The following is a 13,134-nucleotide window of genomic DNA, read 5'->3' on the forward strand; positions in this document are numbered from 1 at the left end:
ACTGTTAAACACTGGAGATGTTAATACTCCCGCAGACTTGTGCCCGCCCTCACAGTCGGGCATATTTGCGGAATACACCACGCCGCCGTTGACCCTGCAGGCCATTGACCGAGCAACCCAACGTTCCTACCAGCTCCCTCCGCAGGAGGAATGTGTTATCAATTGGCTTAACTCAGCGTAGCACTTGCCCCCTCTCGACCCCTCAACAGCACCCCCCTCCCCGTACCTTGCCCCCCCCCCCCTCTTACCCTAAATTGGTCGCGTTTCTCTATTAGCTCTCTTCACTTATCACAGTGAATTTGGCTGTAACGGTTCCACCTGAAGACGGAGGCTATCGAAACGTCGTGATTTAATTTAGTTGTTTTTTCATTTATATTTTTTACCTACGTGACTTTACCGAAATAACCAAAGAGTGAATCCTTGCAGTCACGGAAACTTTAAATCTGGTTATGATAAATATAGTTTAATTTTATTCGTTTTATTGATTTGCTCACCTTTCCAATACTTTGCACTCCAAAAGTGTTTGTATTGTTTGTTCTTGTTGTAACCTTCTGACCCCGTGCACACTACTGGACATCTGTGTAAAAAGAGCTTTTAGCTCATCGGATTCCTCCTGTAGTATTAAGTCACCGATTCTGGGCTTGGGATGTACCCGTGACGTCTCCAAGCGGCGATGAAATCAAACGCTCGTCATTGTTTGTGACGTCATTTCTCGATGACGTCAGCGCGTCGATGTCGAGACAATGACGCCACGATCTTGATATGATGACGTTTTCGCGACGTTGTTGAGATAATGACGTCATCGCGGTGTCCCCCCCACTCGAAGTTTTTTTTGAGGGGATCCGGTTCCCTGCTCAACAGCTGTTCCGCCGGTTCCCGGATCCGGTTCCTCTGGGCAAGTGTCACCATCTCGCCCCCGTCTCGCCGCGCCAACGCCGCTTCGCTGCCGCGATGTTCCAAGTCTCGTCGTAGCGTCTCAACGCCTCTCCTCTCTCTCTCTGTCCTTACCTCCCTCTGCAGCCGAAACAACCCCTCCTAGCGCGTGCTGCGGGTGCAGTGGTGGTGGGGTGGGTGTCGTGGCCTCGCCGGCTATGCCGCGGCGGCGGGGTACGGGCCGCTCTGTTGCCTCCGCACCGCGCGGACGCCGCCGCTGCCGCTGCTGCTGCCGCTGCTGCCGCCGCGGGTTCGCTGTGGGGTGGATTCGCGTTCGAAGCCTGGCACCGAACCTCGGCGTTTAAACGCCGCCGTGCCCGCGCCCGGGGCTACTCGCGGGTCGGTCCGTGGTCGCTCGAAAACGACAGCGATCGGTTCCGTGCGGATCGGGGGAATTCGCCCGAAGAAGCCTGCGCGGCCTGGGAGGTGGTGAGTGGCTTTTATTTGTAATGTTTGGCGTGTTCGTCGTTATCGGTGTTACCGTGTAAGAGCAAACCTTCTTGTCGACGCACTGCTGGATGAAGGGGGGTCTCGTGCGAGTTCGTAGGGAGTCGCTTGACCACACTGCACGCTGGACAGTGCGGGGAGACAGCCGTGGCGACACACACAGCACAGTAGAAGTGCGCCAACGCTGTTTGCGATGTAAGTGGGGATCGGACAAGATCCTAGGCTGCTGATGAGTGGATAACAAACACTAAGTCCATGCAGATAGGTAGTCAACACGCAATCTGGGCCGCCTACGGGCACCACGCAGACAGATCGGCGGTCGTCGACTCGTTAACGCCCCGATCTCGGTGGGCTTCACGAAGGGGATGTGTTGGTCACGCAACAAAACACACACCGCGCTAGTCACGCAAATAGCGTTCATCTTATTCATTTATACTCACAATGTAGGCATGTGTGTTCGGATCGTCCTTCCAACTCTTACTAATAACAATATACACACCTATATCTCTTTTCACAATACAAATATAATAACGAAAATAAACATTACAACTATTGAATCATTAATGCATTTTAAACAAAAATAATTAAATATTTTGAGGGAACTCGCCCAAAGATCCGCTACATGTTGTAATGACTGCCAATGTCATGTGGAGCTCTCGTGACACCGCGACGCTGACGTTGATGGATGACGCAGCCTCCCGGGTTCTCCCAGTTTGTACTGTGTGGTGAACTTTTTTCGCACCGTACGTAGCCGACCGTGCTAATCGTAGGTGCAGTGTTGAGTCTGGTAGTTGTTCGTCTTTGGGCAGTATGTATGTGTATTGCACTTTTTCGCACCGTACATAGCCAACCGTAATTGGAGGTGCCGGGGAAGCACAGCAAACTAAACGCAAAAAGCAGTTCAAAAGAGATGAGTTTTAAAAACTAGATATATTGATATCATGACGCGTGTGCCGTAATGACATTCCGTTAACGCGGAAATTCGATTTTGTGAATCAAAAGTGTCTAATTTGTAAATTGCATTAACGCGAAATGTCGTAAACCGATCGTGTCGATAACTGTACCTGTATGTGTGTAAGTCCATGTGTGCGAGTCGCTGTGTCTTTGTAAGTCGATATGTGTGTGTGTAAGTCGCTGTGCATGTAAGTCCGTGTGTGAGTCCGTTCGAGTGTGAGTCGATATGTGTATGTGTCCTTCGATGTGTGTGTTAATCAACGTGTGTGCGTAGTCTGTGTGTGCGTAGACAACTAAAATTTGGAAATTAAGTTAGTACATTTTTTTATATTTATGTGTCTAACTACATGTGTGCGTGTGAGTTAATGTGCGTGTCTGCGTCGATGTGTGCGAGTCGATGTGTCTGTGTGTGTGTAGCTCTAGGTGATTGTGTAAGTCCATTTCTTTGTGTGTAGGTGCATGTGTGTGTGTCAGTCCATGTGTGTTTGTATCTAAAGTCGATGTCTGTGTGTGTGAGTCCATATGTGTGTGTGTAAGTCGATGTCTTTGTGTGTGTGGGTCAATGTCTGTAAGTGTGTGTAGGTCGATGTGTGTGTCGGGCTTTTTCGCCCGGGCAACGCCGGGTATTTCCCGCTAGTCACATAAAATTGACTAGTCAAGAGATGGTAGGTATAGCGATTAAGACTGCAATTTACACCGTGGGGGCTGATAATTACATGTTTAAAATGTTTTCAGACGATCAGCTTTTAAATAGGCATATTAATAGTTAACTTACGGTGGTTATTGGGTAACAGACCCCTAAATAGTCAAAAAAGTATGATGACTCAATAAAAAAAATGTTGCATTGTGGGAAGATTCGTTCTTGTGAAGACAAGGCACAATCCACTTGGCAATGCATTATGGGCTCATTCACCATCTCCGTAAAAAGGAATTTACATGCTGCCCCGCATATCTGAGGTGGAGAAATGCGAGAGATATATGTGAGAATTTAAATGTGAGGTACACATTGCATGAAGCTAAACTAGAATGGGATAGGGTTTGCTGACCACTCAGGAGTGAGTAAAGCTACGCTTTAAGTGATGGTCGAAGCGTTGATTCCATATTGTTGGCTAAACGAAGTGAAGCGAATGGGTTTTGACAGGTCATGTCACTGACATGGGGAGATGGAGCGATGAGATCGGCTCACGTGTGCAGGCGCTGGGGTGGCTTGTTGCATCACAGGTATCATGAGAGGTGGCAGTAGCTTGGGAAGGCCTTCATCCAGCAGTGGATTGACCATGGTTTAATGATGCTGGAACAACACTTATTGGAACAAAAACGCGAATTGGAAAGTGTCACTTGAAACTGAGCCCAGTAAATTCGTTGCCATACCTAAGTCTGGTATGAATCTCAAGGCTGGATTGTAATGCCAAACCCACATTATGTGAGTTGCAAAAGAGATAGTTTGCAAATTATTTTCAAAACCAGTCACTACTGTGCAAAGCAAACCACCACGCCTCACCAATTTTGTCATTAACGATTCAATATATATTCTGCAGGCCTATGAGCAAATCACCTGGAATGTGCCTGATCTGGTCCCATCTCGGAAGCTAAGGAGACTTGAGCCTGGATAGGGCTATGGATAGGCGACTACCCCAGTATGACGGTGCTCAAGGCTGCTGCTGGGCTATGTTGTCAGCAGAGGGAAATTAAACTACATGTATGTATGTTGAATTTATTTCGTACCGTACATAGCCAACTGTGCTAATCTAAAGTACTATTAACCAACATCTATGATCCCCACCTGAACCAATCTGCACTGATCAGCGTGGTGAAATATGGTCACACAGCCCCCACGACCCTCATGGCATCCAGCAGTGAATTGACAAATGGTGGTCGCTAATATTCCCTTACCATGCCGTTCATCTAGCTGGCACATTTCCGGCCTGACCAATTAATCGCCCACACCCTGGGCAGTATTATGCGCACGGTGTAATGTTACACAGTGCGCATGACAGTGCTGTCGTTTTCTATGGATGATCGCGAATCTGACCTATTCACACAAAGTCCTGTATACATTTAAGGTACATTCCCTTCTAAGTCACAGTCAAACATTCTCCACATTCTCCATCCACCCCCCCCCCTGTTTAAGGCAGAAGGCGCTTTGTTTGTCCAGTGCGTAATGGCTAGGCGCGATAGAATGCAACGTTTGACTCTAATGGGGGAAAATGGTATTCACTATTGTTGATCCATGTGATGCAATGCATAGGATCACCAAGGGTTCAAATTGTTCCAGCCCTAATTTTACGCGAGTGTGCTTGCCCATGCAAGTCGTCGATACAAAGTCATACATTAAATTAATTCTTCCACGAGAAGCCACACTAATAGCGAAAAGTATGCCCAGGCTGGATTATTACACTTGAAATATGTAGCCTTACCATTGAGGAACACAGACGGTAAAAATGACTCGCTTGAGTGATTGTGTGCACTTACACGCTTGTGCTTGTGCATGTGTACACGTAGGTGTGTATTTTGCAGAGCGGTAGTGATTATCCCACTGCACTACAACCCGCATTCTATTCCCGCTTATAGCCAACATCAGTGATGGATATCTGAACCGGTTCTTGGCCTCCTCTAGGTTGATTCAGCCCTAAATGAGTATATCATACAGTGTGTAAACATCGGCATTGGGGAGGCAAAGGTGGCCGGGCGTAGTACCAGCTACCCACCCTCTTGTGTGCCATGCCAGCCTTAATGGATACTCGCAAATAGAACTTGCACCAAAAGTATTTTAGGAGCAATAAGGGGGATCTTGGTTTTGTTTTGTGTGCACATGTGGGAAGTGGTGGCGTAGTGGTTAGTGCCCTGTGCTACTCAGCACTAACCCAGCGACTTGGCTTTGATTCCTGGCCATGGATAACATCAGTGGCGAGTGATTTTAGAAATAGGCCTCCCCTAGGTCGGTGCGAATGAGTAACTGGCACGGTGTATGAACAACCATCACTGGAGAAACAAAAATGTCAATGCGTGCTGCTGACTTATCACCTCCTTCGTGTGCTCTGCTCACTGACAGCACTTGTTTCACCGTCTGAATAGCCAGATATGGGATCTTTATGTGTGTGTGTGATTGTGGCCTTCATAGGTGCTCGCCAAAGCACTTGCTCAGACTGATATCTGAAAGTCTAGCTCGCCGGTGTGATTTTGCGTTATCTCGCATGTTGTTCGGCATGATGACCTTCCTGAAAAGTTTGAAGACTTCCGAAAGGCTTTCCTGGGTAAACAGAGGACAACTGCTACCGCTGCATATGTATTAGCAGTTGTCTTTGTGCAGCTAGATCTCTGATGTGTTTTCGAGTTGTCCCAGTAACTTCAGAACCAAATTCAATTCATAAAGAAGAAGCCCCTGAGTACGTGGAGCGAAACGTCAGATATCGTGCGGAACAGCACCCGCTACAACCCGAAAATTCATAACCTGAGAGTTTTACGGCAACCGCAAAAACTACGCAGTGGTATAACTTCATTTTATGTTTCTGTGTCTTCGTTGATCTCGGTGGCGAGATGTTAACTACCTCGCCTAGTATGCAGGAGATCGTGGGTTTGATCCTGACTCTGACTCCTGTGTAACTGGAGTTTGCATGTTCTCTCCCTGTGGTCGTGTTGATTTTCTCCGGTTCCTCTGGTGTTTCGCTCCACATTTAGAAATTAGCGTTTTGAGTATTTGGCCGGCATAAATTTTCCACATGATAAACCACATCTTTGAGCTATCATTTGTGGCCAGGTCACTTATGAAAAAGAGCTATATAGCTCAGTGGGTCTTATCTGGTAAAATGAACATAGTTTTTAGTTTTACATTTACGACGTCTCGCATATGTAGCTGGTAATGGCACTGCCGTTATAAATACACATAATTTGTACATTTTCATATTTGCGTCATTGTTATTGCGCAAGATTGCTTCAGACATATGTCTGCAGTAGTTTCACAGTAGGGGATGACGCTACTATGTATAATCCCAAGTGAGTAATTTGCAGGTATTTTTTTTTTATTTGGCGAATGAACCTTATGGTGGGACCCCGGGGTCCCAAATAAACGGAAGGCAAAATCGTAATTAATTAATAACTTTTTTGCCGACTCCGTCCCACCGTGCACATAAACGCCGCGACCCACCTGGCGCGGTGCATTCTGTTGTCATGTCCTCCAAGCGCAGCGAGGACGAATGCGCAGAAGAGCCGAACAAGCGAATGCTCTCCATGCTCGGGTATGGGCAGGATCTTAAGTCCTATCCAAAGCTGCTACAACTGCCGACACGACTTAAGTCCTTTATTTGTCATCACGGTCTGCATAATACAGTTAAACTGCTCTCTTATCTTTATTATTATTTGTGACCTACCAATGTCTGCAGCCAGGATCAATCGATGACAATATTATTCTCTGCAAATATTTAACAGATGAGATGCATTGCACTGTTAATTCCTCCTGTTTGATAATACTTCTCTTGTCCGTATGCATCTGTGCAGATGGGTTTTTTTGCGCTTAAGCCATAGTCCCCACATACCGCTCATCAATGCGGATACGAGGAGCGGCGACCCACTACTCTGTAGAGTAACATTGGTATAAACGCTTGTTACAGTATGAACAGCGCATTGAAAACGCGTACTTTTTCATGTAATGTTTACAAAGTTCACAAATCCACACTGAGAAACACGATGATTGACAGGGATGGAAAGTTTCTTTTCGATAGTGTATTTAAATAGAGGTACTGCAGGTAAGTAATTTCAGTTTTAAAGGCATAGTTTAACAAGACAACACTTGCCACCATCCTTCAAACCCATTAGTGAAAAAGAGCAAAGTTTTTATTACATTATAATATAATGTTTCAGAGAGAGCCCTGGGGCTTATGGGACCCCAGGGTCCCGCCATAAGGTTTATATGTGGACCATGAAGCGAGCACACAATGGCCCTTTTCCTTCGAATGCCATCACGGTATCTGTATTATCCACTGCTAAGTCGATGGAGCACAATATTGTACGGTTAATACACCTCATAGCAATAGCCAGGGAGGCCGACCATATTTGAACCGCAAACTTCTATAACAAGTGGCGTTCGTGCTACAGCTGGGCTGTGTCACCGCCCCAATAACGTTTCCTCTCTCTCGCAGGCGGAAGGTGTGAAGACGACAAAAGGTTAACACCGGCTACACCGCTGACTGCCGTGTGTCCGCTCAAGAATTTATTCTGCGCCCTTGAAGGCATTTGGTGCCGACTAAAAGTATGTGTGATTGCGACACACGCACATAGACAATGCACAAGCCAGATTGTTCAAACTGATCTTCCTTTTGGTGTTGATAAAGTACTGTCATTTACAATGTTTTCCAGTTCCTTCTCGGCGATGCTCGTGTATTTGTCTTGATGATAGGATGTGTGTGCGTGTAAGGATATATGCGCGGCATACTAAAATCCGGCCGAGGTGTATGGTGATATTTTTAAGACTTCATCATTTTCAAAACGTCGTTTAGACAATAATGATGCCCACGGTTTATCCAGGATAGCCTCTTCCAGTCTTAAAACCTGTTACGGAGGTGTCATGCTACATTGAGATGTTTGCCAATTTCTCTTCCTGAGAGATTGGTACCTGGGATGAAATTGGAGTGTGGAGAAACACCCGTGTAAGAGGGGATAACGCTCAGCTCCACACAGATGGATGCAGTTCACAGATGTATTCCAGCTGTCTGGGAGCATTGACACCGAGTGAGAGCCGTGCACATCGTGATTGATCAGTCGTTGCGAAATCACTCTTTGAATGTTCAGAATTGCTGCCGACTCCCGCATGTCCCACTTGCGTAGACAAGCTAAGAGACATCACCTCGGTTTTCTAAATTATTCACGGGGTTATTTATTTAGAGCATATGACCAAATCACCCAGGATTATTATTTATTATAATTATTCCACTTGCTTACCCAGAAAAGCCTCATGGAGTCTCACAACTGTTTTTCAAGATGGTCCTGCCAAGTGTTGTTGCTATGTGCTATCCAAATTGAGTAATTTGCAATGGAATTTTACTGTAACAATACTAGTTACTATATATATGTTTTAGCTAGGAATGGGCCTGATCTTGTCGGATCTCGCAAGCTGAGTGTGGTTGACCACAAACAGTTTTGTTTATTTAATTTTGTTTAACCATTCTCATTTGTAAGAGGGACGTGGATCTAGTGATTCTATAGGTGACCACCTGGCACAGACAGGAGTTACAGGTGGCTGCGGCGTTACGTGGTGGGCAGCAGAGGGGCAGTGCAGCAAACACCATTCTTATACTCTACTTATATGCTCCCACGTCTATACTCACCCACACTGACCACCATACAGTGCAATGCAATATCGTACTGCAATAAAAAATATCCCTGGTATCGCCTTAACAGGCTGTTGGGGCAAGTGCTGTTAGCGAGCACCTATGAAGGCCGGAACAGCACATGAGAGGGTCGGTGGCCAGCACCACACCCGACCGCCTTTGTCTCCCTGGTGGTGATGTTTACTCATCGTACTAAGTACTCATTTGAGGCTGAGTCGACCTAGGGGAGGCCCAGGACCAATTCAGATAATTGTCACTGGTGTTAGTCGAGAGCGGAACTTGAACTCGGGTTACTGGGTATGTAGTGCGGATCGTTAACCGCTACACTACTGCTCGCCTTTATCTTCCTGCACAGACAGAGGGACATGCGCGTCGTGAGGGGGATCGCAGCCAAGAGGAAGGCTTTTTTTTATAGAGGAGAACTGAAACAAGGAAGCAGGGTACAGGAGGAAATGGGCTTCATTTGTCATCTGGGCTTTGCGTTGAGACATCGGCACAAGGAGGAGAAGAATGTCTCAACCCAGGACTTGAATTGGGAAACGGAGTGAATGTAGTGGACAGCTCGGGCCAGTTCATATGAACATATTGGCGTTATACTCTTTGGTGTTTTCGGTAAAGTCACATAGGTAAAAAATTAATAAATGTAAAACAACTAAATTAAATCACGACGTTTCGGAGGCAACACAAGCCTCCGTCTTCAGGTGGAACCGTTACAGCCCAAATCACTGTAGTAAGTGAAGAGAGCTAATAGAGAAACGCGACTATATAGGGTCGGAGGAGCCGATTGATAACATCTATTCATTATGCAGGAGAGGGGGGGGGTATTGGGGTACCGTGAACAAAGGGGCGGAAGTTGAATTGACTAATAGGAACGCTAAGTTAAGCTGATAGATAACATCTAGTTAATAGGAAAGCTATTAAGAAATGAAACAGCTAATTTAAATCACTAATACATGACACTACTATACTCTACACTACACTATACAATACACTACACTACTATCGACTGCTATACATTACACTATTAAACACTCCACAATACAATACACTACTATACTCTACAATATATACTACGATACTATAGACTACTATACACTACACTATTAATCAGTACACCATACACTGTGCTCTACACTTCTATACACTACACTATTCTACGCGATACTATTGTACACTACACTATACACTGCTATAAACTACGCAATACACTATTATAAACTTTGCTACGCAATACTGAAGACTACACAATACACAACTATACCTGAAACATTACTATAGACTCCTATCCACTATACTATAATACACTACACTATGCACTGGTATACACTCCACAATGCACTACACAAAATACTATAGAATACACTATACACTACACTAATATACAATACACTACTATACACTACACTATACACTGGTATACACTACACAATATACCACCATACACTAAACTACTATACACCACAGAATACACTATACTGTACACTACTATACAAAACACACTACACTATCCACTACACTATACGTTACTATACAATACACTACTATACACTACAACCAAAGGGTAAAGGTGGAACATGCTGCAGCAAAATTAGTGTAGTGAATAAAGAGAGCTGTTTAGAGACACATGAATATATGGGGTAAACAAAGGGGGAGGAGTCAAGGAGTCAGGGGGGGGGGGGATTAGCTGATTAACAGATACGATCAGGGGAAGTGTAACAGTAGTGAAGCAGCCAGGTCGGACCGAGCATTGGGATGCAGATACTATAGAGGCTCCTGGGCTCCTGGGCATAATGCTATGGGGGGAAGGAGGGTGAGTATTGGGGCACTATTGAAACACTGTACATAACATTTCTGAGTGATGGTAGTGTATAAAGCTGGGAGTAAATGAATGGAAATATGGATATGAAAGTAAACTATAAAGCAGCTAAAGTTTAACTTGGTTAATTACATCCTTCCAATCATTGCTCAATTTGAATCCGTCCTCTCGGTTGAAGTTATGTCTATGTTTGTATATCTGGATGGCTTCATGGACAAATCTTTGGTAGTATCCAGGAGGCTTGCAGAGTACCTTGGTATCAGAGAACACAATGTCATGAGAACCAGCAGTATTATAACAGTGGTCAGCTACGGCCGAAGAATTCGTCCTGCCGTGTTTTAAATCCGACTTGTGCTCGCAAATGCGGTCCGAAATATGTTGTTTCGTTTCCCCGATATAACAATCACCACAGATGCAACTCAGTTTGTAGACACCAGGGTACTGTAAGTCAGGAATGACATCCTTTACGGATGGGATCAGATCACGGATCTTGTGTACTGTACTGAATCGGACCTGGATCTTGTGTTTGTCTAGAATTTTGGAAATCTTTTTGGTAACGCCTGCTATGTTTGGCAACGTAATGGTTTTGATCGGAGTCTCAGGGGGTTGTTTCTCCACGGTGGGAGAAACAGCTTGGTGGATAGCACGATCCGAGTATCCATTCATCATGAGGGCCAGATGTACATGTTTCAATTCACTGGCCAGGTGGTGTTGGTCAGAGATGCAGTGGACCCTATGGTATAGTGTTGTGATGAGTGAATTATTTTGTGCCGGATGGTGGTGGGAATCAGGCTTCAGGTAGGAATCTGTGTGGGTGGCCTTCCTGTAGACAGAATGTCCCAAAGAGCCATTGGGCTCCCTTTCAAGCAGAACATCCAGGAATGGTAGCTTGCCATCCTTCTCCACTTCCATGGTGAATTTGATGGATGGGTGTATGGAGTTGATGTGGTCTAGAAATTGGTTCAATGCTGGGAGGCCATGTGGCCAAATGACGAAAGTATCATCCACGTATCTCTTCCACAAGGAAGGACGCAGAGTGGATGTCTGGATGGCGTCTGTTTCAAATTTCTCCATGAAAACATTGGCTATCACTGGTGACAAGGGGGAACCCATAGGGGTGCCCTCATTTTGTTTGTAGAAGGTACCATTCCTGGTGAAGTACGTGTTGGTGAGGCAGTGTCTAACCAGCGCAGGGACATCAGGGTTCAGTCCATGTTGGACTAAGTCTTCAATTATTGTTATGGTGTCAGGCACCGGAACCTTGGTGAATAGAGACCACATCAAAGCTGACGAGGACATCATCAGGAGACAGTACAATGTCCTTGACTAGAGAGACCAAGTGATTTGAGTTAAGTATTGCTGAGGTGGTCTTGCCAGTGAAGGGAAGCAGAGTATCCGACAGAAAACGGGCCAGTTTGTTGGTAGGTGAGTTGATCGTGGACACGATGGGCCTTAGTGAGGTACCTTCTTTATGGATCTTGGAAAGCCCATATAATCTGGGAGGTCTCGCAGCCGAGGGTTTCAGGGAGAGCCGTTTGATTGGTTCGATTAGGGAAGTCGAACTGGTGATGATCTTGTTGGTTTTTGTAGTTAGCTATTGGTCGGATCTCTATTGATTTTGGAGTAGCTGCCATCATTGAGTAGGTCCTAGATTTAGTTGTATGATATTTTATCCATGATGACAGTGGCATTGCCCTTGTCGGTCGAGAGGGATGACTGTCATGTCTATGTCATCCCTCTTTTTCAAATTTGCGAGTTCAGAGCGTTCGTTTTTGCTGATGTTGCTAACGGGTTTCTTAGCATTCTTGAGGATAGTGGCTATTTCAGCTCTCGCAATGTCCATTTGGATGTGTCCTAAGCCTTTGAGGGCTACATCGACATGGGAGATTATATACTCTACTGGGATATGTTTAGGGGTAACTGCGAAATTCAGCCCTTTAGCTAGTACCGTTTTTAGATTGTCAGAGATTTGGATGTTACTCTGTGTAGTGTATAGTAGTGTATAGCAGTGTATGTTGTAATGTTTAATAGTGTAGTGTATAGTAGTCTATAGTATCGTAGTGTATAGTGTATTGTGTAGAGTTTAGTAGTGTAGTGTATTGTGGAGTATATAAAAGTGTAATGTATAGCAGTCTATAGTAGTGTATTGTATAGTGTAGTGTAGAGTATAGTAGTGTCGTGTATTGGTGATTTAATTTGGCTGTTTCATTTCTTAATAGCGTTCCTATTAACTAGATGTTATCTATCAGCTTAACTTAGCGTTCCTATTAGTCAATTCAACTTCCGCCCCTTTGTTCACGGTACCCCAATACCCCCCCTCTACTGCATAATGAATAGATGTTATCAATCGGCTTAACTCAGCTTAGCACCCCCCCCCTACCTTGGCTCCTCCCCCCCTCTTAGCCTATATAGTTGCGTTTCTCTATTAACTCTCTTCACTTACTACAGTGATTTTGGCTGTAACGGTTCCACCTGAAGACAGAGGCTTGTGGTGCCTCCGAAACGTCGTGATTTAATTTAGTTGTTTTTCATTTATTTATTTTTTACCTACGTGACTTTACCAAAAAACCAAAGAGTATGAATCCTTGCAGTCACGAAAACTTAAAATCTAGAAATATTGGCGTTACACCGGTGGTGTGCGGTGCAAAAACAAATTCGCAA

At 45.1% G+C, this 13,134-nt stretch overlaps 1 protein-coding gene across 2 annotated transcripts in view; it reads left to right on the plus strand.

Annotated features, from left to right (window-relative positions):
* Window positions 1–888: 888 nt before the first annotated feature.
* Window positions 889–13,134, plus strand: part of LOC144950695 (tyrosine-protein kinase Fer-like) — a 61,056-nt gene continuing 48,810 nt past the window's right edge. For both annotated transcript variants that reach the window (XM_078880767.1, XM_078880768.1), the window contains exons 1-2: window positions 889–1,362; window positions 7,470–7,579. The gene's annotated coding sequence lies outside the window, so the exon portion shown is untranslated. The remainder of the gene's footprint in view (window positions 1,363–7,469; window positions 7,580–13,134) is intronic.

Source organism: Lampetra fluviatilis, chromosome 59 (assembly GCF_964198595.1).
Source record: "Lampetra fluviatilis chromosome 59, kcLamFluv1.1, whole genome shotgun sequence".
In the NCBI taxonomy this organism is placed as follows: domain Eukaryota; kingdom Metazoa; phylum Chordata; class Hyperoartia; order Petromyzontiformes; family Petromyzontidae; genus Lampetra; species Lampetra fluviatilis.